This window comes from Mus caroli, unplaced genomic scaffold, assembly GCF_978045245.1.
Source record: "Mus caroli unplaced genomic scaffold, Mus_caroli_1 scaffold_11, whole genome shotgun sequence".
Classification (NCBI taxonomy): domain Eukaryota; kingdom Metazoa; phylum Chordata; class Mammalia; order Rodentia; family Muridae; genus Mus; species Mus caroli.
In genome coordinates, this window is record NW_028227266.1 from 19,763,047 (window position 1) to 19,789,170 (window position 26,124).

At 42.1% G+C, this 26,124-nt stretch overlaps 1 protein-coding gene and 1 pseudogene across 5 annotated transcripts in view; one reads left to right on the forward strand and one right to left on the reverse strand.

Moving 5' to 3' along the window:
* The window catches only part of Bbs9 (Bardet-Biedl syndrome 9), a 434,796-nt gene that overhangs the window by 299,028 nt on the left and 109,644 nt on the right, over positions 1-26,124 (forward strand). The window lies entirely within an intron of this gene.
* LOC147001978 (U4 spliceosomal RNA) lies at positions 19,974-20,096 on the reverse strand (annotated as a pseudogene).

The window sequence follows — 26,124 nt, forward strand, 5'->3', positions numbered from 1 at the left end:
TTTTCGTTGCGGAATTGAGGAGGTTTTACATATTGTGGACATTAACTCACCGTTACATAGATGCTTTGTAAATGTTACTCCCATTTGACGCTCACCCTTTCCCTTACACACCTTCTCAGTCTCACACCTTTTCTGTCATCTAGTTTCTGCCTCTTGTTGCTGGTGCCTTTGGTGCCAGGTCAGAAGAAGTCACTGCTGAGGTCTGTGTGCTGAGCAAGGTCCCCACAGTTTCTTCTAGTAGTTCTGTGGTTTCAGGTCTTATGATATTCAATCCATTTTGAACAGCTTTTGTTTATCATGTTCAGGGTCCAGTTTCTTTTATTTCCATGTAATTATCCATTTTCCTAATTCCATTAGAAGAGTCTATGCTTTCCCCTTTTGTGTGGTTTTGTTTTCCTTGATAAAGTTTCTTTGAACATACTCGTGTGGGTATATTCCCGACATCTATTCTGTTGAGCTGTTCTGTATGTCTGGCTTTGGGCCAGCGCCACACTGTTTGAGCTATTATAGTTTTGCAATTTGTTATGGTATCAGGAAGTTTCATTCTTTCTTATCAGGATTATGTCTTCTCTTCTGGGCTTCTTGATATTTCACACGAATATTAGAGCAGAATCATAAGAAGGAGGCCTGGGGGACGGGGCCAAGGAGCAGTGGCTCAGGTGGCTTAGCACTGGGCCAATCAAAGCTAGTCTGGGGAAGGGGATCCCAGGGAGGGCTGCTGTGGCCCATTGGCTTTAAGGACTGATCTGTGCATTTGGAGAGGAGCTCAGATCCCAAGGCAGACAGGTTCTTCCTTTATGCCAGGGCAGATTAGCTGTGATGCCACTTGTAAGAGGTGGCTAAACCAGGAGTGTTTGACACTGGAGTGGGATTCTCTAAGCATTGCTTGCACAAAGCATCCCCAGCTGCAGACAGGAGAGAATCACCTGCACAAACCATCCCCAGCTGCAGTCATTACAGCATCATCTGCACAAACCATCCCCAGCTGCAGTCAGCACAGCATCACCTGCACAAACCATCCCCAGCTGCAGTCAGCACAGCATCATCTGCACAAACCATCCCCAGCTGCAGACAGACCAGTTCTGCCACAAGTCCTTGGGTTCCTTCTCTTGAGCAGTTTCTCAGCCTCAGCTCCTTGCACACTTGGAACCAGATGTTTGTTTGTGGTGAGGGGCATCATGCACAATGGGGGGTGGGGGGGCTTAACAGTGCCCTACCCCCCCCCCCCCCGACACCAACAGCATCCTCCCTCTTCCTGGGTGAGATTAAAAAATCTCCCAGACACTGCTGGATGTCAAGGAGTGAGAGTCCTAAATTATCTACCCCTGACTAAAAACTAGGTTTTTGGGGGCAAACTTCCCAAATCTTGAATAAATAAAAATTGCTAGTTGAAACAAACAGAACAAAACTGTGACCTCTGGACTTATGTGGCCTTTAGAAGGGAAGAAGGCTCAAGGGAGGGGGCCAGACTTTGTGTCTTCACCCCCTTCTCATCCTCTTCCCCTCAGCAAGCAGCAGTAAGGCTTTTAATGACTCTCTTAGTACTTCACTCATGATCTGCAAACTTCATATTTCCCAATGCTACTAACAAGCTGAGAAATGCAGTGTTTGACATATACCACAAAAGCTGTCTTTCAAGATCTTGGGTTGAGAAGCAATTTAATTAGAGACAAGGTCAGCTGTCTGCCAATTAAACCTCAAATACCACATAACGAGGCAGCCAGTTTATGGAATCCTATCTCTGCTGCCACTAGTTAACTAGCACCTACTGAACCCAGGCTCTGGAACTGCCAAAATACATCCTGGGTTTGTAACTGAGACAGGCTCACCTATTGCATGAAATGACTCTTAGCTTGGGCAGACAGAGCCCAGCTCTTCAAAGCCTGGTCCAGGTTCAGTGTAGCTCAGTCAGCTTCTGCCAGCACTGGATTTCAATCCCCTGTCCCAGACAACGAGCAACCTGTAGCTTCTTCCTCCTTATTTTACCCAAAAGCTTGGAAGCATTTTCCACAGAGAAGTGGGCACAACATTGCTAATAGGAACTCTCTTCAAGGGGGTAGGTGGCTCCACAAACTCTTACACTGAACCAGGAATTCAAATACAAGTCTAATCCTACACACTGGCATCATCTCTCAACACAGTTATAGGAGAACTGAATCAACAGCTACAACAACCCTCATTCTAGGGGCCGTGCTTATACAACAGTGAAGACGCTGGTTTTCTCTCAGTCTTTTCTCCTATCTAGAAGCCATCCTTACATGTAGGTTCCATTCAAATTTTCCTTGACTTAATTTTACATTTCTTCCTTCATAAATAGCAGGACACACATGTTAGTCAAATCCAGAGATTCACGGTAACAAATACTACTGAAAGACGAACAAAAGCCAGATCTCTCCAGGGAGAAAACTGCCCCTTCCCCAGGAATACCTGTGGAGATACCACTTGACCTGCCTTGTGCTAATCCTGGGACCGAACCAGCTAATTGCTTTAGAGAAAAGACTACAAATTAAAAGCCTCAAATCTCCTTCTGATTATGCTACTTGCTGTGTTACTTTGACAAGTCACTTAACCCCTTTGAACTTCTATTGATCCACAAATGGCAACTATTTGGCAGGCGGCAGGTTAATTTATGGACTGGCATTTTAAGAGCATTGGCTCAAAGACATTAAATTGTATTTTTAAACTCTAAATAGAGATGCTGTGGCCTTTAGCACCCTTTCAGGACAACTTCATTAAGTTGCTCCACTGATACAGACATTAGGCTTCCAGACAAATCCATCTGGAGTCAGCTAGCTATGGAAGGGGTGACAGCCCATGTGATGTCGGTTACCAGGCGCGAGTCTGGTGGCATTTCTCACTGAATTACTATAGTGCACTTACTAAGAACAGTAATGCCAGCGAAGATGCAAGAGTTCTTTCTCTTGGGTTCCCAGGAACTTAAAGCCTTGCCCTGGGGCAGGCAGAAGAGAGGCTCTGGCATCTGCCCTGTCTTGTTTCCCAAGATGAATCAGTTCTAAGAGACAAAAGCTAACTTCACACTCACATAAACCAATTCATTTCATTCCTGACAGTGTTCTGGTTCCTTAGCAAGATCTCTTGTCACCAACCCTCAGAATCCTAAAGCTAGTTGCTTCTGTGACTCATTAATCAGTGTCCCATGTACCTTCCAGAAAGATGATCCAGTGTGAAAACAGCATCTTACAAGTCCCCCTGAAGCCCTGGGACCAAGGACAAAGGCTTTCAAACAATTGAGAGGCCCCATGGTTATTGTGCATTCACATTGGCTAACCTGTACCAGGGAGACACAGACCCAGCCTACCTCACTGCTCCCAGGAGAGGAATAGTGAGACTTGGTTCAGAGATGGGGTCTAGTTAGGAAACCCAACACGTAATCATAACTACAAAGAGCTAAACCCCAATCCTCCCCAGTTAGCGCCTTCCCTGAGTTCTACATTAAAATGTGAACCCACTGAATGGGTAGCTTCCTCCCACTTTTTAGTCACAGCTCCAACTGTTACTTCCTAGAATGCAATGGCATAGTTAGCAGGCTCTGACATCTAGGATCTTGTTATGCAAGACAGCTATCCTGAACTTCCTGTCTTTGCTGGAAGAGACATTTATTTACCCATATCTAGGATACAGAGAATAAATACAGAAGAGAGAATCAAAAGAGAAGCTCTGCTTTTAATTCAGGTTGTGCTTTTTAAACTCCAAAACCTACATGGAAGGGAGAAGAGCATCACTTCTTGCGTCCGATGCAGGAGTACAGGCAAGCACAGGGAGGAGGGAGACTGTTAAGACACCGCCTGAGTCACTGTGCGGTTCCCTTACATTTGTTACCGAAGCAGAGTACACATTTCAGTGTCCATTCTTCAATTATAAACCTGAGGGAAATTTAAAGTTACCTACCAGTTGAAAGAATTTAAAATTAGAGCCCAAGGTTTTTAAGACTTGCCATTCCCAAATTTGTTCCATGATATTCTCTGTACTGTGACTAAAGGTCATTGTGATATCTATGATGAAACAAAGATGGTTTACCAAAAGTCACTAATAGCAATGTATAAACACTCGTCTCTTGGAGTAAGGGTCCACCAGTGAGGCAGGGGAGCAGAGGGTACACACAGTGACCCAAGTCTTCTGCTTTGATAGTCACAGGATGACCTCATTATATCCATAAATTCCAAATACTGCCAAAACAGTTATTAGATATAAACGACGGGCACATTGACTTACTTGTTGAGCAGTTAAATGATTTCCTCTTTTTAAAATAGTCTAGCAAAATATGAACCACTAAAGCAATCACTTATTAACAGCTCTTAAAACAGAGCACAAAACTGGCAGCCCCAGGTTTCTCTAACAGTCTTCTGTGGTTCTGAACTTGGGTGGTTTGGAGTCCCAGTCCAGACAGGCTTTAAAAAGAAAAGAAGAAAAGAAAACTCAGTTCCTTAATTATCACCCTGCACAAAGGAGGCACGTACAGCAGCAGTGGCTCTCGGTGGCCTCTAATGCCAGGGTAAGCTGTCAGTTGTTACTGGAAGGAATTCTTGCAGAATAAGGTAAGTGACTTTGTCAGACTGCCTTGAGTAGAAACCTATTAGACATGAAGGTGATACGTTGAGATAGGAAACAAGAAAACAAAGCAAAAGAAAAACAAAGTGTGTGTGTGAGGGGGTGTAAGCCATGCAGTTTCTGCCGTAGGAGATGAGATCTCTGAGGCGTGAACAGACTGTCTGGTCAAAGGCACATCACACCTGGAATTTTATTTACCTAAAACGAATAAAGGGCACCAGTAGCCCTGAAGCTCTTGACACTGAACCACCAGCCCAGCTTCACTGTGGGTTTCTGAGTTCTCCCCATCAAGTCTGAGGCAGAAGTCAGCCTGCTTCTTGTTGTCCTAAGTTCCTCCATGACAGAGCCAGGGACATCTGGTACTCCTTTGGGTCAGTAGAAACAGCTGACATTTCACAAATACTTCCCACACATCTTCTCAATCGATTTTCATAACTTGATCAGCTACAGAGACTGGCATGATTGCCCCTTTCTAAAGAAAAGTGTGCTACAAAACATTTTGGTTTGGTTTTGTTGAAAAGATTATTTTAAAAAATAGTTCTTAGTTTTGGGGAGGGGTAATTTAGGATCCTCATCCAGGACATACAGCAGTGACTGGAGAGATGTTATTATTATTATGTCACCTGGGAGGAAGAGGATACTGTTTGTGTCTGGGAGAGAGAGGCTTAAGGCACTGTTAAGCCCCACCAGTGTGCATCATGCCCCTCACCACAAATAAACATCTGGCCTCAAGTGTGCAAGGAGCTGAGGCTGAGAAAGAGAAGGAACCCAAGGGCTTTGGGCAGAGCTCTCCTGACTGCAGCTGGGGATGGTTTGTGCAGGTGATGCTGTGCTGACTGCAGCTGGGGATGGTTTGTGCAGGTGATGCTGTGCTGACTGCAGCTGGCGATGGTTTATGTGGACGATGCAAGGTATTCCACACAAGTGCCTAAAGCTTTTGGAAGTTTTGAGATTTACAGGATGCACCCTGCCCCTTTGTGTGCTGCTTACTCTGTCCTTGTATCAGCGTTTCCCATAAGGCTCCCGTGTCTTTCACAGAGGAGCAGTATTAGAAACCAAGATGTGGGCGTTGGCTTTTAACCCCTCAAATCTAAAATAGCTTTGCTTATTAAGTCTGTTTTTATTATTTGGTATTTGTCATAAACATGAGTGTATTTTAAAATATGTTTTTCATGTTGGAGTTTATGTGGGTCAGACAGTATTGACTTTTAAGAGGACAGCCTTCCTGAATTACATTAGTGACGATGTGCTTTGTGAAATAGGTCTCTTTTCTACAGAGTGATGGTGTTCAGGAGTGTTGTTGTCTCAAGTCAGCCTTGTCGTTGAGCTGCTGACTTTTACTCAGTTTTATCACAGCCGTAGAACCGCATGGTGCTCAGTCCTGTCTGGTCCACACACAGATGATTTGTTCTGCATGGGAAACATCTGCAGTGGTGACCCTTGCTGGAAGAGTTTTATTGAGTTAAGTTTATTGGATACTTTTTCATTAGCCAAGTTCAGTTATAGAAAGCTGTGTTTTAAATTCTTCTAAAACTTAATGTTCCAAGACTTGATAATTTCTGGACTTTTTCTTAGCTTTGATTAGTAACTGACTGACTGGTTTAAATCTTGCTTTTTATGCTCATGATTGATATGTGTAACCTGTCAGGCTTTTCTTGTTATAGAGCATCATTTTTCTTGTTAAAAATATTTTGTTCTTGTTAAAAATATTTTTTAGGAACAAGTGAAAATAATTTTGGCTTGAAAAAAGATTATTTAGACACAAATAATGTCTAAATAAACCCAAGTGTGAGGACAAACTGCAACCTGAATTGTTCACAGCATTATAAATATCTTATTTATTTATTTATTTATTTCACATTTAGGCCCTGTCTGAAAATAGTTTCAAATGAAGAGTTCTCCAAGTCTATATTTCTCAAACACTAATGCTGTCTGTTTTAGTTGGACAGCACTAAAGAAATAATTTATTGAGATGAAACTGTTATTGCTAAATTACAAACAAACCCTTTAGGTTCCTTTCTCTCTTCCCCAGAATCAGACCTCACCTCCTCATTTTGTAAAAAGCTGACAGGCCCCTGATGTGAGGGTTGGAGCCCAGAGCCAGAGCCCAGGGAACTATTGGAAGGGAGCAAGCACCAACCTTCCCCACTGCAACTACAAGACAAGTTTGCAGTCTTCTCTCTCTCTTCCAGACCAACCGTGTTGTCCCATTGAATCTTGCATGACGTTCTCTCTCCCCTAATTGTTCTTCCATTAGGGCTGTCCTAATCCTACCAGCCTCTTCCCCTGGGTCATTTGGAAGGGTAATTTGATTTCAGCTCTTTCGCCCAACCCTCTGCATTTGGACAGCTCCACCTTTTTGTTATAAGGAATGTATCACAAATACATGGACTGTTTTGAGATGGGGAACTTACAGGCATTGACTATGCCACAATGCAGTGAGATCATCCTCTGGCTAGTTCCACAGTATTTCCTCTGAAGGAAAGCAAAGCTCTGGACCCAATAAATACTGCCCCACTTTACCTCTTCCCAGAGACACCTATCTCTGTTCTCTGTCTTTGTAGATTCACCCATTTAATATGTCTCATGGCAGTGGCTCTCACCACATGTGATCTAGGTGTCTGCATTTTACTTCCCATCATAATGTGCTGGAGTTTCATCTACTTTGTGCCACGAGTCATTTCTTTATTTTTATGGCTAATACCTATTTTTGTGAATGTAGCACACTTCACTTATTTATCTACCCAGTGATGGAGGCTTGACTGTTTTCACCTCTGGCCCTTGTGTCTAGTGCAGGCATGTTCCTGAGCCTGAATGCTCACTTGGAGTTCTGCCGGACCAGTACCTTGTTCTGAGATTGTAAGGTCTTGAGATAGCTCTGGGTTAGCTTTCAAAGAACAGCCACATTTTCCACAGAAGTGGGATAATTTTCCAAAATGACTTTTCTAACTTGTGTCTGCTATCTAAATCAAAATACTTAATTTGGAAATTTATATTCCTCGATGCTTTGATTTTTGTTATTAAAAATAGATTATCTTTAGAATATCTACCACTGTTTTTCAGAACTGCTTAAAAAGTAAATAAATAAAATAATCCCAGAAAAAAACCAAAGCCTTGGCCAATTCCTGTGTTCCTCTCCTGAGAGTTGGCAAGATTCTTTGGAACAGATTGCTGGAGTTCTCGTCTTCTGCTCTCAGACAATTAGCTGGCTCTCCCCTGAGTTTAGAGAAAGCCAATTTAAATGTCCAGGCTCCATATCTACCTACCATCCAACTTGATCAAAATATAGAAAAAACATGCCCCAAATTGTACTGAGTGCTCAATAACCCTTTATACAATTAAGGAGATGACACACACTTTATTCTTGACATGAAGAAAATGATTAAAAAAAAAAAGACCTCCTGAAGCAGTACCCGTGGAATAATGTTTCTTTATTCTCTTTGCCATGTTGCTAGAGTGTTGAAGTCCATCTAAGACTCTCTCCCTTCATACAACATAGCTGTGACTTATAAGGGTCAGCACTGGTGTTCAGAATGTGTATTCTTAGTGTTAGTAACTCTCGGTCACTTCTGCTTCCTGAGCACTTTATTTCCAAGGACATAGAAGGGGAGACAGGCAGACTGTCTGTGAAGCCAGTGTGGGGCTTGGTGCTGGAGGATGCAACAGCAGCGTTAGCTCTCGCTTGCAGCAATTATTCGGCACCAGTACGCTCTCCCACAGGCCTTCACACTTAACTGGGAACACCATGGACCAACTGGATAAACCATTACAGCCGAAGATGTTGGAAACTGCGGCAGCTCAGTGCAGAGCTGTGAGAGCCAATATCAGTGTGGCTCACATCGCTTCTGGCAGTAATGAAAAAGTGGTGGTGAGCTTTGTTCGCCTGTAAGTGAACCGTACTTAGGCACACACATACGGAAAGCCATTTAAAGATTATTTGGCATAGATTCTTCAGAACCTGTGGCACACACAGGACAGATATTTTCTCAGAGAACTCAGAATGAGCCTACCTATAAAGCTGAAAGGATGTGTCTTAACTACAGCTCTTCCATTTGATGGCCCTGGTTGTGTGGGTTTGGCTCAAGTGACACTTAGGAAGCCCAGGCTCCATCTACTTTTAAAAGAAATATTCTTTATTAGGCAATGTTTAAAGAACGTCTGTGTGAGGAGGTCAGCTACAAAGTCATTTAAGTATTTTAAGACTTGAGACTGTAGGGATAGGCCAGGAGAAAACCGGTGATACAGGGTGTGGGCTGTGCTTGATGACAAACAGACCTGAAGAGTTGCTCACAGGACACGGGGTGCCCAGACTTTCCCTGTGTTTAATTGTGGCTGGCCACAGCACTGAAGCTGTGCTATTCAGTAACCAATCATTTGACAAAACCAAACTAGTTGCTCCACATAGCGAGGAAAATGCAGAGTAGCAGGTACTGGAATTTACCCTCCTTAGCCAACTGTGCAGCATCGTGTATTTGTAGGGAGACGGCTCAGGGAGCTGCCGTGTTGACTTCCAGACGGGGACACTCCCATACCTTGCACTGTGGATTTAGTTTCAGCTGGGAGCCTTGTGAAAGCAAGGCCAGTTGTGTTGTTTGGATCTGTGTGAGAAATGGGCTCCAGCATCCTTCCATGCTACACCGATCCTTTCCAACTCTCAAAGTGCTGTGTTGCCAGACTGAAAACTTAAACAGTATCTCTGTGAGCCATGATGTGCTTTTATTTTTGTTTGAAATAAAATTAATCAAATTCCTCTACACTGGCAGAGGCTTCAGCAAGTACAATGGAGCTATTGCAACCAGATATAAATAAAGTTAAAATCATGTTTTTCAAGTATTTTAGGTTTTAAAGTTATTCTATTTGCTAAAGCAGAAGAGTATAATTTATGGTTGACCTTTGAGATTTTATGCCAGTGTAAAGATGATAAATTAATTTATGGAACAATTAAACTCAAAATTTAAAAAGAAATTTATTAGATATTTTCTTCATTTACATTTCAAGTGCTAACCCGAAAGTCCCCTATACCTTCCCCCACCCTGCTCCCCAACCCACCCACTCCCACTTCCTAGCCCTGGAATTCCCCTGTACTGGGGCATATTGATCTTCACAAGACCAAGGGCCTCTCCTCCCATTGATAGCCGACTAGGCCATCCTCTGCTACATATGCAATTTGAGACACAATTCGGGGGTACTGGTTAGTTCATATTGTTGTTCCTCCTATAGGGTTGCAGACCCTTTAGCTCCTTGGGTTCTTTCTCTAGTCCTTCATTAGGGACCCTGTGTTCCATCCAATAGATTACTGTGAGCCTCCACTTCTGTATTTGCCAGGCACAGGCATATTCTCACAAGAGATAGCTATATCAGGGGCCTGTCAGCAAAATCTGGCTGTCATATGCAATAGTGTCTGGGTTTGGTGGTTGTTTATGGGATGCACCCCCAGGTGGGGCAGTCTCTGGATGGTCCTTCCTTCCATCTCAGGTCTGAACTTTGTCTATATAACTCCTTCCACAGAAATTTTGTTCCCCATTCTAAGAAGGAACGAAGTATCCACACTTTGGTCTTCCTTCTTCTTGAGTTTCATGTGTTTTGCAAATTGTATCTTGAGTGTTTTAAGTTTCTGGCCTAATATCCGCTCATCAGTGAGTGCATATCATGTGTGTTCTTTTGTGATTGGGTTACCTCACTCAGGGTGATATCCTCCAGATCCATCCATTTGCCTAAGAATTTCATAAATTCATTGTTTTTAATTGTTTAAATTTTAATTCAAAAATTTTAAGTTTTGAGCCTGGAGAGGCAGCTTAGGGGCAGAGTGCTTGCTTAGCATGTGCAAGGCTCTGGTCTCAGTACTGAAAAATTAATATATTAATATATAATGCAGTTATCTCGGAAGTTATAGGAGGTGGTATTTATGTTGTATCTGATATATGAAAAGTTTTAAGTGATGCAATATTTTTCTAGATTTTCTATTGCTTGCTGTCCAGTGAAGTGGATGAATCTTACAGTATAACATTCTTATATATTGTAGATTGTGCTAGTGTTTAATAACATTTATTTATATATTTAACATACAAGCTTATAGGTTAAAAATCACAATTCTTGTTCTTTTCAAGTTTTGGGCTACATAAATTTGCCTGTGTCCTTTGGGTAGGAGATATATTGTAAAGGCTAAGATATATGGAGTCAGGACTAGCTTTGTTTAACTGGAGGTAGAGATATAATTAGAAAGACAACATCACAAGAAAGTACAACAGCTTCACAGAGATAAGGGAGTTACTTATTAAAGCCCAGAGGTGATACAATAGGGCACACGGCATGGACTGGAAGCTTGGGATAAAGCCCCGGCTTTCCTGTCTAGTCCCTGACCCGGGTCTATTATCTGTTTTCTTCAGAATAGGTTGAGGGAGAACAACTGCAAAGCATGTGAGACTGGAATTCCATATGAATTGTAATTTACATTAGAATCTTCCCAGGAGAAGCAAGGAATAGTTTTCTTTGAATCATAGCTTTTTTCCAAAACTTTTAACAGCCACCGTTTAGATCAGTCAATTGAAGATATGACACTGGCTGTAATGATAGTCAATACGGACTATTGCTAGTTACTTTTATGATTAGTTTTTACATAGTGGATTTAATTAAGTATTGTTTCACATTTGAAGACACCTCAGTACTTCATGCTTGATTTTGTTAAATTCCCAGTGTTCTCATTTGTATAGCTGTCAGGGACAGTACCTTCCGAGCTATCTCTCCAGGCCCTCAAGATTATCTTTGGACCAGTGTTTACACTGTGACATGATTAACCAGTCAAGCTAGTTACTGCCCCTACCACCTCTCAGGTATGACTTTCCTATGTGGTTGAGATCGTTTGCCACCAACTGTGTCAGCACAGTTCAGGTATGCAGGGCAACTTTCTCCCATCATTTAGCTGGATATTAGTTAGATCTTCAGAAAGAAACTGTCCCACATGACTGGACCCTTGTTTTACTTTAAAGACTTATTCCAGGTATTAGAGATGATGTGACCCAGCCCCAGCCTAGGTCATCTAAATTTACATCCTATTAGTCATTATTATCATATTCAGGGATTTAGTGGAAGCTTAACATTGAGGTTTTATCCTGTTGACATTCAATGATAGTTAGGGTTCTGTGACAGGTCCACCCTATTTCTGTTCCAGCCTCTTGTCCTGAGTCTTTAGACCTTTTAATCACAATAAAAGTTACATCTTTGGATAAACACATAATGTATAACCTCAAATGCTGGCCTTCCACCTAACCCTTTGCATCTCTTATAGATCTTAACACATACCCAACTGGTATTATAGCCATAATGGGCAATTCAAACCTTAGATAAAATCCAGGACATGCTGATATTAATCTGTTTTTCTATGAACCTGGACTTCAATTTGGGTCATTCACAATCATTCATATAAATGAGAAAGCACACATCACCTGTAACATAATATCACTGTTGGGCGGAAGAGATGAGACACAGACAGGCTTGAGTGAAAAGACACTCCTTATGCTGAAAGATAATGAGATGCATCTTTTAATATGTAGAGATTATCTAGTACATTATCTAGTCTTCCAGATGCCAAGAAGAGCTGTGAAGAGAAGAATGATGGCTCTCATTAATGGGGAGGAAAGAAATGACAGAGAAGTCAGCTTAGTTCTGGGGCTGAAGTGAGCATAAGGTATACATAGTGAGTCTGTCCAACCACTGGCTGAAGAATGCATGCTGCCCTGACAAGGGTTTTGTCTGTTACTTTCTTGATAATTGATCAAACCCCAGGCAAATGCTCTATGACATGACATAGAATCCAAGGCTGTATAGAGGGGTGGAGCAACGTGTCCTCTTGAAAATGACCTGGGTGTAGAATAAACAAGGAGCACACCTGTGCAGCCTGCAGTGAGGGCCTCACTGGGGATGCCATGACTTTACTTGGCGATTTTTCCTTCTCCGTTAGCTGGGGAGAGAGACCCTGGAGTATATACACTATGATTAACGTATACAGATGTCCCTGAATATTTTTAGACAACATCTTGGGTTTTCCTTTATAGCTACTGTTCCAGACATTGTCAATTTTTACTTAGCTAAACAGGTTTGATGTGTGGTATATCACAAGCTCTGTTTATTTACAGAAGGACAGCATTCCCAACTGAATGAGAAATAATAGAGACACTGATAAAGGAAGGGATATTTAAAAAAAAACAAAAAAACAAAAAGAACCAAGCATGCAAAATTAAAGGTTGACAAACTGGGAAAATATCTGGAGGGTTAAGATGTGAGAGTCTGTTTGAAATCTTTTTTTTTTTTTTTGGAAGGCTAAGCAAAGCCAAAAAGAGTAACAGTCCTGGACCAGACACCTCATCCCACAACTTTCCCAGCTGTTCTGAGAAGAAAAGCTGCCTGGCTCTGTGGTTGCTGAAATCCTGTAACCCAAATTTGCAACTCAAACCTCCAGGCTCTGTTGTCTTGGTTTTCTTACAATAGTATCATCTTTCTCTCAAGAGGACACACTTGTGAGTGTGCTTAAGGCCCCTTTGTTTTAATTACCATAACTACCAGACATTGCTGTGTTAGATTGGATTTGTTCTGAGAAAGCTTTTGTTGAGCTTGGAACTGTAATATAAACTCCCAGAGAGATGAAGCCATGTCTTGTTCATCTCTGGAACATAGGACCTAGCCCAGCGCCTGGACCTGCAGCCAGCCCTCGTGAAATTCCTTTTTTTTTTTTTTTTCTTTTTTTCTGTGCTAAACCCAACTGTATGACTGCCTTGCCCCATTGTAGAAATTAGAATTATATGGACATTTCCCCCAGAATGTTATTAATATGTTTATTTGGTTCCTTGATATTTTTTTTAACAAACAGCAGATACTAATATTCTCTGTCTGTCTCGCAGACCCTAAGATAGATAATTTGTTGCAATTCACTCAACTTGTCTCTCCTGTGGAAAAATAAAACTTAGATGTTCTTAAAAGTCCCTTTCAGAACCTTGTAAGGTATCACAGTTTGATTGATATGTAAGTGCACAGTGTAAACTTCCCTCTCACCCAGCTACTTAGTGCAGTCCTTGAATCCTCTCCCTTCACTCCCCCTTTACCGTGGCAGAGGCTGGTACTCCATGGTAAATTCCTTGCAAGTAGTGCTTGTGTCTGTCCTTACATAGCAGACCATGTGTGATCTACCTCCAAGAGAGGTGTGCATGTGCGCACATTGGGACCTCTGCTGATATCCCACCTCGGAAGGATTTCAAATCTGCTATAGAATAGAAGTCACACTAGCTCCAGAATACTGTGGGAGCAATGCAAGGGACCCATCCTTCCACCTGCCCTCTGTGGAGGTGTAGAGAAATGGACACGAGAGAACATCCTATGTTCTTATGTCAGAGGTTTAATCAAATGTTTCAGAAAACACCAAATATCTCCTGGATTTAGACAATGACTCTTAGATTCTAGAATGACATCATGTCACATATTGGCATTGGGTTATCATAATCTGTGAATTATTTTTTAAGTAGGCTTTTTAAATGGATTGATTTTTTTCACTTTCACAAGTAGTATGGGTGTGTGTGTGTTTGTGTGTGTGTGCATGCATGCCGGGGCACATGTGTACCACAGTGTGTGTGGAGGTCAGAGGACACTTTGGCAACGTCAGCTCTCTTTGTGCCTTGTCAATCCCTAGAACTGAGCTTAGGCCATTAGGTTTGGTAATAAGTGCCTTTACCCACTGAGCCATCTTGAAATCCCCATTGACCAGTTTTGACTATGACATCTTTACATATGGATTAGTTCTGATTTTTAGTTGATTTTACTAAAAAGTGTAAAGTCACTTCATTAATCAGTTAGGGCAACATTTTGTTGTAATCTGGTTAACTATTCATTAACCTGAGCTTCTTGTTTCTATGATTTCACCCATTTTTTACTTAATTTTCAAATTGGTGAGGAAGTGGGACAGAAGAGAGGCCTAGAATGAATTGCCTCTCGGGTCTAAAACCATCACCCGTTTGCTTGCATAGCTGTCAGTAGAGGAGTTTGAAATGAGTTGGCCAAAATGAGACCGTGGAGTCTGGTTTGGGTTCTTTAGCAGCGTCCCTTTCCAGGCAGAGAGAGTAGCAAGTTGACTGTGTAGACAACCAGAGAACATTCAGACCCCAAAGTCCTGAGTGTGGCATTTGTCACACATGTGCCTCCTAAGAGACCAGTGGTTCTCAACCTTCCAGTAATGCTTCGACCCTTAAATACAGTTTCTCATTGTTGTGATCTGCAATCACAAAAGTATTTTGCTGCTACTTCATAACTGCAGCTTTTGCTAGTTATGAATTATAGTATAAATATCTTGACATGTAGGATATCTGATATACCACACTCAAAGTTGTCACACCCTTTGGGTTGAGAACTGCTGTTATAGATGCTTAATAACTGTCCATGGACTATGATTTTAGAGCTAGAGAGAACCTTACAGATGTAGAATCTGCGGTCTAAGAGGCCTTAGGGCATTCTCATTAGTGATAGCTCAGGACTGGACAGTTTCCTGTCCCCTACTCTATGGATTCCCAGTTCCACGATGCCTTGAGGCAGGGGCAGTGCTGGCTGCCTTTGGCCCAACAGTCGAGCTGGAGATTGTGCCTAGGCTCAGTAAATCAGAGGCAGCTGGGCAACGGGTTTCTTGCCAAATTTGTAATGTTGGTTGTCAGCAAACCAGAACTACAGAACCATTTTAGAACATTTCCAGCTAAAGTGCAATTTTCAAAACCATCATCAGGTCACTAAAGCTGCTGTCATGGGCTGTGCACAGCTGGTAGAGCAACTGGCACTGGTGGCTTAGGCTGAGGTCCTCCTCCTCCCACCACTAGGAATTGCTCTCCTGTCATTTACTAGAGTAAAACCCCCCTTTCCCTCCAGGGCCTTTGATTCATAGCACAGCTTTTAGAAGGACATTTATTTATTTTGTCTCTATGTAGGCTCCACCTGAGAATTAGTGAGGCAGGCAACAGGGTTAGGTGCGGTTAGCTTGATGATAAATAGTGAGTTGTGCAGAGGAATGACATTTTTATCCCTTTAGAGGCAAAGGCATATCTGAAGCACTGTGAAGCTGTCCAGGTGAGTTTATTAACTTCTGAGGAAAAAGAAATAGATGAAGAGCAGATGAGAATCTTGGACAAAGGCCTGAGCCTTGATCACAAAGAATTTTATTTATTTTTTGATATTATAGTGGATAATAGCAAGACAAAATTCATAAGGAGGATCATTTTCCAGAAAAAAAAATGTAAGATGTAATACTTATGTAATACTTGAGAAAATATCTCAAAGAAAATGTTCTGGCTCTAGTTGTAATATGTGGGCCAAGTGTAATAAGTAAGCTTGAAGCTGAACGGACTCCAAGGTCTAACGGGACAGGGACATGCTGGTGGGCAACCTGGCCATAGGCAACATGCGTGAACACACTGCACTGCCCATATTAGCAGGCTTCCTGCTGGCTAACCACTGATTCTTTAACACAGAGGCAACTGCATCAAACATTGATGAAAGGGTTTTAGTTGGAGCAAACTAATAAGATATTAATGGCTTATTTAATTGTGTGAGCTTCTTAGGTCAAAGGCATCTTCTTATCCTACGGTTCTTGGCTTCTAATATACAGTAGCAATAGCCTCAACCTCTAAACCACTCTTACTGTTCTGCTGTAGTAGATATATAAACAGTATTGCTTGAGGAACTCACACCATAATAAACACTGTTAGTGGTGACAGTGACCACAACCACACAACAAATCACTTTTCCATCTGGTCAAGCATGTAATGAAAGGATCCATCCCAGAACTGTCCTTCTTAGAGACATGGCTCAGTTACCCATCCAGTTAGTTTCCAGTATAGAACCTGTTTTCCCCAGGCCCTGAGTTGGCCATGTAGACCTGGGATGAGCCTGTAACAGTGAAGGTCTTTCTTTGTGTTCAGGAAGACTGTGTCACTTAAGAAGTTGGTGCTATCCTTGGAAAGTTTGTCTTGAAGGAGTATAGTATCTCTTACCAGGTGCACTGAGACACTAATGAAGACAAATCTCCAAGTGCAGGGAATGTTGAAGAAATCTCCCCGTGGGTACTTCTCATTTGATTGCTTGTTTACTTTATGATATGGGATCTTACTCTATAGACCAGTCTGGCCTTAAACTAAAAATTCTCCCATCTCAGGTTCCTTGAGTGCTGGAAAAGATGCTGGTTTCTTAAAGTGTAACTTCTAGAATCTTCTATTTGTTTGTTAAATTGTCATTTCCATTTTTAACACAATTTTGATTTTAACTAGATTATTTGTTCCTTTTTGTTTTCATCATACTGAAGCTTTTTGTGCTATGATTCCTCTTTTTTTGTAAAGTTCTCGGTGTGTATTTATTATTTTCTCCACCAGACAGAAGCCAGGCCAAGAAAGGGGCTTATGGTCTGTTTGCTTTTGCCCCTAGAAAATGTCAGGTGCATTGTGTGTGCTGTTGCTATGAGTTGGGCTACGTTGTAGTCTATGGAAACAAGGTTCTTGGTACCCCAAGAGCTCAAGTATTCATTTGAATTGAGTCCATCACAGATTAAAATTGATTGATGTCTAAGTTATGGCCCTTGCTGATTTCTTGGAGAAAAGGGTTGCCTGTGTGGCGAGCTTGTGTGGCTGCTCACTGTGTGCCTTTGATTGTGTCTTTGTGACTGGCTGGCTGTTTCTTTTGTACCAGTTGTAATGGAAAAGGATGCAGTCTTCACAGGTGTTGCAGGAAAAATGTAGTTTGTGTCAAACCAGAATTGTTTTACTTTAGAACTTGTATGGATTATGGATCTAAACATATATACATCAAAACACAGACTAAATGTAATTAAATTGTCTGTCCTTGCTTGGGTTCCCAAACCCTGGATTTTCAGTCTGGTCTTTCTGTCCTTAATTTTAGTATCCTCCACCCTTATCACTCAAGCAATACAGTTTCATCATGAAAAACCAAAATACTGAACTATAGCTACTAGATTTTTTTCTTTTTCATCCTGTGTCTGGGAGTGGTTTTGCTCTTAGTCTGTCTTTCTCTCTGGTTGTGGATTGGTGAGTGCAGTTCTCAGATCACCCCAGCCAGTATACAAGCTAGACAGATAGTGAGCATGTCCTTCTGTGCCCATGTTCCTTACAGAAGGCCAGTGTTTCCTCCAACACCCCACCTTCACAACCAGCAGCTTTCCCTCCTTCATCCTGTAGATCCTATCTGTCTATGACTTCCCAGGAAACCTACCTTAAACCAGTTAAGTGGCAAGAATAACAAAGTGACTGGTTCCAGTTTGCCAAGGATTGGCCAGCTTGTTTGTAAGGGTGTGGAGAATAAATGTTGGAGACTATAAAGTCTGCCCCCAGGTTTCATCTGTGCTATTGTAGCAATAATAAATAATAAGTAAGTGAGTAGGTTGTCGCTGTTGTAATAATAAATGTAGAATACGAGGCAGGCTGCAGTCATCCTTCGACAACTTTTCCTGTAGCGGGAACTCAGAAACATGTTCATCAGAGTTAACTAGGAGTTTGTTAAAACATGATGTCCCATCTCTAGAGTTTTTTTTTTTCAACAGATTATGGTAGAAACAGGATTTGCATTTCTAACAAGTTTCCATTGTTAGGTGCTGTACTGGCTAGTTTTGTGTCAACTTGACACAGCTGGAGTTATCACAGAGAAAGGAGCTTCAGTTGAAGAAATGCCTCCATGAGATCCAACTGTAAGGCATTTTCTCAATTAGTGATCAAGGGGGAAAGGCCCCTTGTGGGTGGGACCATCTCTGGGCTGGTAGTCTTGGTTCTTAAGAGAACAGGCTGAGCAAGCCAGGGGAAGCAAGCCAGTAAAGAACATCCCTCCATGGCTTCTGCATCAGCTCCTGCTTCCTGCCCTGCTTGAGTTCCAGTCCTGACTTCCTTCAGTGATGAACAGCAATGTGGAAATGCAAGCTGAATAAACCCTTTCTTCCCCAACTTGCTTCTTGGTCATGATGTTTGTGCAGGAATAGAAACCCTGACTAAGACAGGTGCCTATGCTTCTCATAAAAGACCGTACTTTCAGAACCATGCAGCATGAAAAGATTCTAAGGAAATGGTCATCTAAGAAACCCAAGTTGCTGAAGGGGTCTGCAATCCTATAGGTAGAACAACAATATGAACTAACCAGTACCCCCGGAGCTCATGTCTCTAGCTGCATATGTAGCAGAAGATGGCCTAGTCAGCCATTATAGGGAGAGAGGCCCTTGGTCTTATGAAGATCATATGCCCCAGTGTAGGGGACTGCCAGGGCCAGGAAGTGGGAATGGGTGGGTTGGGGAGCAGGGCGGGGGGAGGGCATAGGGGACTTTCGGGTAAGCGTTTGAAATGTAAATGAAGAAAATATCTAATAAAAAATGAAAAAAAGGGAAAGCCTTGTTAGGTTTTCAGGTGTGGATGAGTAGAATTCATCTTCTGTTTCACATAGTGTACATGGCTAACATATGGATCCCCCTACCTCTAGCTTTGGCTTTCTTGAGATAGAGTTTCTGTATATAGTCTGGCTTTAATCTTCTCTTGTTTCTCAGGCTGGCCTCCAATGTGCAACAATCCTACTATCTCTGCCTCACACCTGGCTTGTTTGTGGTATGTATGTGTGTGTGTGTGTATGTGTGTCCATGCAGATGTAGATATGCATGTGTAGGAAGTTTTTAGTCTTGAATACTATTAGACTTCACGTTTTTGAAGAACAGTCTTCAAAGAGAAATGGAAAAGCAAAACCAAGGAATAACAAAAATATAAGCCAGACAGGAAGTATTACTCACAAATTATTGATTATGAAAATAAGTATAAAGTCCAGGCTGTCTTTGGTTTAGCGTCTAGACTCTCCCATCTCCCCATGTATTGGATTCCTATTTATTTATTCACTGGTCCTAACTGTTTTTGTTTTTGTTTTTTTAAAATAAGAGGTCCAGAAACATGGAGTCATTGGTGTGAGATGTAGACTCTTGTTTCATTGGTGTGAGATGTAGACTCTTGTTTTCGTTGTCATTTGTATTCTGCTCAGTTCCTAAGAATAGTTTTGGTTGCCTGTTAAACTTTTAAATAAATTGACCCACATCAAAATTAAAATATTCTATGAGAGAAAAATATTTGCTCTATCTTAAGATTACCCTTGTTTGTGAGTGCTGACATGAATTGCTATTGCACAGCTTTAAGGAGACATTATCACTGGGATCTGTTTTATAGGCAAAGATTCTCACCTGAGAGTTGGAGCTGAATGGTGTGGTATGCTGTGGGTGATGGAAGAGATTTGAGCGTAAGCCGCCTGAAAGTTACTAAAGTCTCCAGTGCTTACAACTTCACTTTCTGTATTGTATTTTAAGGCTTGTCTACCCAAGTCTTTGTTGCTATAAAAAAATGAATGAATGAATAAATTAATGAATGAATGAATAACTAAATAAATAAATACAGCACAAAAGAAAAGCAGTTTTCAATTAGCAATAATCCTGTCTTGGATAAACCTCATTGGCTATGATACTGCTGCTGTGCAAAGCTGAAAAAAGAAAAACAGGAAGGAAGAAAGAAAGAAAGAAAGAAAGAGAGAGAAAGAAAGATCCAGGTGGATGGATTGATGGCCTCTGCTAGACAGTTGGTTTGCCATCCATCCTTAGCTGAGGGATGGTAACACTGTGTGGTGCTGTGCATGAGAAAGCCCCTCATAGTCTCAGTAATTGAATGCATGGTTCTAGTTGGCGGTGGTGTTTGTGAGGTTTCTATGCTGCAGCCTTGCTGGAGGACCTACATCATGACAATAGAATTGGAGAGCAAAAATCCATGCTACTCTCAGTTCCTTCTCATGGTCCAAGAAGCAGCTTCCTGTTTCTGTTGCCCTGCCTGCTGCTATACCTGCTACCTGCTGCCTGCTACCTGCTGCCTGCTGTCCTGCTGTCATGCCTACTGCCTGCTGTCCTGCCTGCTGCCTGCTGCTATACCCGCTGCTATGCTGTCTCCACAATTGTGGACTCTAACCCTCTAGAACCGCAAGTCAAAATAAAATCTTCCTTCTCTAAGTTGCCTTGGTCATGGCGTTTTCTCAGCAACAGATGCTCCCTGGTATACCACAGTAAATGTGTGTGTGGGGGGGGGATGGGGGGAGAAGCTGGCGAGGTGGAGTGCTGCATGGACCTGACAGCGAACGTTGAGGGCTAGGAACTTTGAGTGCAGGAGATCATGGTTCCTGCTTTGAGGCAAAGGCAGATTTTCTTGACTCTGCCAGAAATCCTGTGTCTGTGAAATAATAGTGGATATGGGCCATTAAATATGATTGAGGCGCTGAGAGGGGAATATTAAACTCATGGCTTTGAACCCTTTATGAGGTCAGAGACTCCAGGGGGACTCTGAAAACTCAGGGGTCTTTCCTCTAGGAAAATATGTAAAAACATACCAAATGTCAGTTTCAGGACAACTCTCAACACTGGAGGCTCATTTTGGGGCCAGAATTACAAGGCTTTACGCTCAAGGAAAAATTAGGCTTTTTAGGAGTATACCAATATCTGTAATTTTATTATGCACTTGGGAAGCACTTACGAGGCCTGTACTTTTGTCAGGTGAGGTTGGTATGGTCCTAGTAACTCTTATGTTGCTCACAGAGTACTCCACGGGTAGCTGATGTGAGGTGCAATGGAGTTAAAGATGACAGGAAAAAAGGAGGAATTTCAGATGGGCATCAAGGGGAACACCTTTAGTTCAGACTATGTAACTGTACTTTAGCTTTGCCTTAATAAGAACAATAGAAATATGTGTTCAAAATGTATTTGTAATTTTCCTCTCATTAAATAATCTTGGTTATTTTTCAATCTGCATGAATTTTGGCATGTTGATTCAAATAACCATGAATCTTTATGATTTTCCATTTATTTATTTATTTATTTATTCATTCATTCATTCATTCATTCACTTTACATCCCAGTTATAGCCCCCTCCCTCTCTTCCCAGCCCCACCCTCACAAACCACTCCTCACTTATCTCCTTTCCTTTTCCTCCGAGAAAGGGGAGCTCTGCCATGGGCACCAACCTGCTCTTGGCACTTCAAGTCACAGCAAGACCAAGTACATCATTTCCACCACAGCTAGCCAGGGCAGGCCTCACAGCCATCACTATAAGTTGTTATAGATAGCCAAGAAAAAATAAATTTTATGTTGATGTTTTTGGAGCCCATTAAGCATTTGAATTTTCTGTATGTGGTTTATATTTCGTTGATTGTGCTTTTCCATCCATTCACCAATAACTGGTATTCTTGAAGTTGATGTAGTAGGCAAACCAACCTCAGGTAGACTCACAGCAGAGAGGAGAGCCTCAGAGTGATGGAACGCAAGGATGAATGATCTCCTGTGGTCCAAACTCTCACTGGGGCAGCAACTTACTTGTCACAGTAAACCCTTATTTGGATCCTTAGCAGCAGCAGCAGTAGGAACAACAAATTGTTCCTTTGTGTAAGGCTCTACTAATTTTGTACAAGGCTCCACACAGAAGGATAAACCAGAGTCTGTATTTGTAGGGAATGTAGTCATTTCATTAGAGAGGAAAGCAAATTACAATGACGTAAATCAAAGTCTGGGAGGGTGGGGACAGGCAGGCAAGCTCAGATCATCCTCAGTTGCATGGCAACGTTGAAGCCAACCAGAGCTATGTGTCTTTAAAAAGCAAACAGACATGTGTAGGCTAAGTTTGAGGATGCAGGGAATAAATGATAACTAAGTGTAAGTAGCAGAGAAGTTCAATGAGAGGGTACTCCTGACAGGCGCTACCTGTGTGTCTGCCATATATCCTGAGCTGACGGACATTGTGCTTTTGTGCTATCGATAGCTTTGCTGCTATTCATGGTCATTAGTTGGCACATTCTTTTAAATTTTTTAATTAATTTCATACATATGTACCATGAAATCTAACCTGTCCCCACTCTCCCCTAACTCTCCTCACATGCCCTCTTCACATCCCCTCCCCAACTTCATGTCTCTGTGTGTTTGTGTGCATGCATACGTGTGTGCATGCTTTGTATAGTGCATTAGCTTCAGTTAATGCTGCTCAGATGTGCATGGCTGAGGGGCCACAGATGGTCACGTGCTGCTTGCTGAGTGGCACTGGGGAGGTTTCCCTGTTTGTTGGTAGAGGCGTTGTCTAGTGTCTTAGATTATGCCCCTTGTGGGTGTTGGGATATGCCATTGTGATCAGCTCTTTGGTCCTAACTCATCCTTTAATCTGCAGGAAAAAGGTCTCCATTTCCTAGTCGTGTTGGTCTGCTTTTTTTTTAGGTTTAGCTAGTAATATAGGTGAAGCACCATGAACTATGCCTTAAAATAGGGCATTCTACTGTATGTTTGAGACAGAAGGGGATATCCTGGAAGTAAGACTGTGTTTAGTAGTATGTTTTAGAACTTCTAATTACTGGTCTTTCCTTTCCCTAATTACTGATTTTATACAACAATTCTTTCAATTAGTGAGCCTTAAATTCATCTGCTAAGATGTTAGAAACCACACATTCTCAGCTCAGCTGAGATTATACAGTACAAAGCTGCATCTCCGAGGTTCTTCAGCCTTATGCAGAAATAGATTTGAATCATGGTGACTTTCAGAAGGGGCAGTCCTTCCGTTTATGCCACATATGACTTACTTCTCCAAATGATATTTATCCCTGTGAATATAGTATTTTAGTATTCCCTATTTTAGAAATTGAATAGTATGCCAGATCCTGGGTAGAAACAAAAACAAAGATGAATTTACATATTCATTCCTTAGCCTGAATAAGTCATGGTCTTTATTTTTATTTTTCAGTACATGTGCATTGTGTGTAGCATATGTGCATATGGAGTGCGGGGCTCTGGGTGTGAAGGGCAGAGGAGAAGGTCATGTGTCCTGCTCCATTCCTTTTTGTCTTACTCCTTTGAGTCAGGGTTCACTCCTAAATCTGGAACTAGGCTGGCAGCCAAACCTGGCAACCCTCCTGTCCCTATCCCCACAGGGCTTGGGTGACAATGGGTATGTAGCCATGCCCAGCCTTTTGAACTACAATGCTGAGGACTCCTGTATTACTGAGCTATCATCCCAGCAAATCACAAGTTTTAAATGAAGAAGAAACTTCTATTTTCTTCTAGAAATCACATAAAAATAGACTGACATGTTTGATAATTGATAGCTTGTTGTAGAATAGTTTGGTGACTGACCTAAGTGGAAAGTTCTTACCAGCTATTTTGTGTCCCCAGCAGGTGCATGTGTTAGTCACTTGGCCACCAGCTGGTGATGCTATTTTGAGAGGCAATAGGCATTTGGGGCAGTGGGGGCCTTGCTAGATAGATGCTTAGTAGATGCCTGGGAGCCTGACTTTGAAGGTCACAACTGGCTCCCCGGACTCATCTCTCTCTTTTCACTTCCTGTCCACCATGAGGTGAAGAGCCTCCTTGGTCCCACATTCTCACTGCCATGGTCTTCTATGGCACCAAGAAACAAGGGACTATGCCTTAACGCCGTGAGCCTGAAGCCCGCTGTTGCCTCTCTACTGGCTTTCTGCTACAGTGAGGTATTACAGTCTAATAGACACAATGAAGAGAAGTAGCCTCCCTACGTACTGCCCCCTCCGACATGGAAAGGGGCAGGGAGCCCTGCTTTGGACCTTCAAATCATTAAACTCTAATCCTGTCTTATTTGTTGGGTCTCACCGATAAGTAAACTTTTCATAACTTTCTAGCGATCTTCCGCTTGTTTGCCATAGCTGTCTCCAATGTATGGGGACACATTATCATCCTTACAGCAGTGCCCTTTAATGGCATTTACCCCATGCCTGCAGTCACTGTGTTCCTCCATTGGAGCTAACCTTCTCCAACCTTCAATGCGGTTTTTCTAACAACCACATCCTTCACTTATTTAATCCTGTCAAGGCTGTTTATAAGAAATTGTAGATGTTTTACCATTAGATTCTACTCACCTTTGATTAGGGAAGGTGTCTGTAAATGGTATTTTAAAATGTTATTTAGTAACTCTAATAGCTATAAATCACCCCGGCCAGGCAGCACCCTATCGGTATTGTAAAGCCAGTTCTAGCACAATCACTGGGGTGTTATCCCCCACGTTTTTCTGTACACTGGACTGGTAAATGCTCCAGCCGAGCTCCCCAAGGACTTGCTGTTAGAGTCTCACCCAGGTTGGTTTTGATCCATCAGCGTGTCCTCAGGGCCCACTTCCCTGGCCACATGCTCATGATACACCTGGCCTCATGGCAGCCATCTCCCCTCTCTGCCTGCTTTCTCCTCGTTTTCTCTTTTTTCCCTACCTGTGAGCCCCAGCCCAGTAACTGAAACTTGCCTAACTCTATTCTCCCCAGTAATTAGTTGTACCCACTTTTATTTAACCAATAGTTTTAAATTGGGGAGCAAAGTTTACCTAGCATCATGTCTTTAGCATTTGTGTGCATAGCAGCACTCCACCAACCCCCAACGAGATGTCAACTCTGTCTTAATGGGCCTTATTGAGTGATAACTTTGATTTTTGAAGACAAAACTCTTCTTTTTGAGGCAAAGTATCAGGTAGATAGTTTATTCTCAAGTATTTATCATTAATGTTATGATGAAGTGGGACAAGGTAGAAATATGACTTACTGAGCTGAATCCTAAATATGTAGTGATATTAATTCAGCTAAATGAGAGCCTGACACAAGACATTTAAGTTCAACCAGAACTTATCTTGTCAGTCAGTAAACTCTGTCCAGTTCTATCCAGGAAAATCTACACAGCAAAGGGTAAATTAAAAAGAGTTTTTAAGCCTCCAGCAGTCCAGATAAGAGAAAACTGGGTAATGGTTAATACTACAATAGGCATGGGCCACAGGTATGCCTTCTTTGCAATCAGTACAAAGCTGTAGCCACAGGCATTTAAAAGATTCTTATTGTTTTTAAAGGAATATGCTAGAACATTTAAAGGCAAATGCTTTCTTTTTCTTTTGTTCACATTTACATCTTGTGTTACTGCTGCTTGGTTTTCAGTGGCATATTGACTTTTCCTAACGCTAAGGTCCAAGTGAGAATTTTTCTCCTGGGCCTTTATATGGTAGACATAGTGTAACGTGTGCCAGGAGAGGGGAGATGCATTCGAACTGGCTGTTCATTCAGTGCCCAAATTAAACAGTTGATTAGGTGTGAGCCTTAAGAAGGCCTTTGGCTTGCTGTCCTGACCTTGCCTGCTCTTGCCAGTTATTTTGCTGTGGTGTGGGTAGCCAGTCACCTCTGTCAAAAGAGGAAAAATGACGAATTTGTTCGCTGATTGACTCCAGGGTCTGATGACTCATCGAGTAGCTTGGTGTAATTCTTATGACCACACAATGGTGGGTTGCAGCCTGATTTCCTAGCTTTGGAAATGGATCTTTTTAATGTCCTTGGAGATGGTGGTAAGGTGGTGGGGGAATACACAAAGCAGCACCTGTCTTCATAAATAAAGGGCATAACTGAACCAGATTGTTTGAGACACGCCACCAGTGTTGTCCAGGGAGCATTTCTTTCCTTGGTTGATATGCAAGCTGACTTGGGTTTTCCATGTTA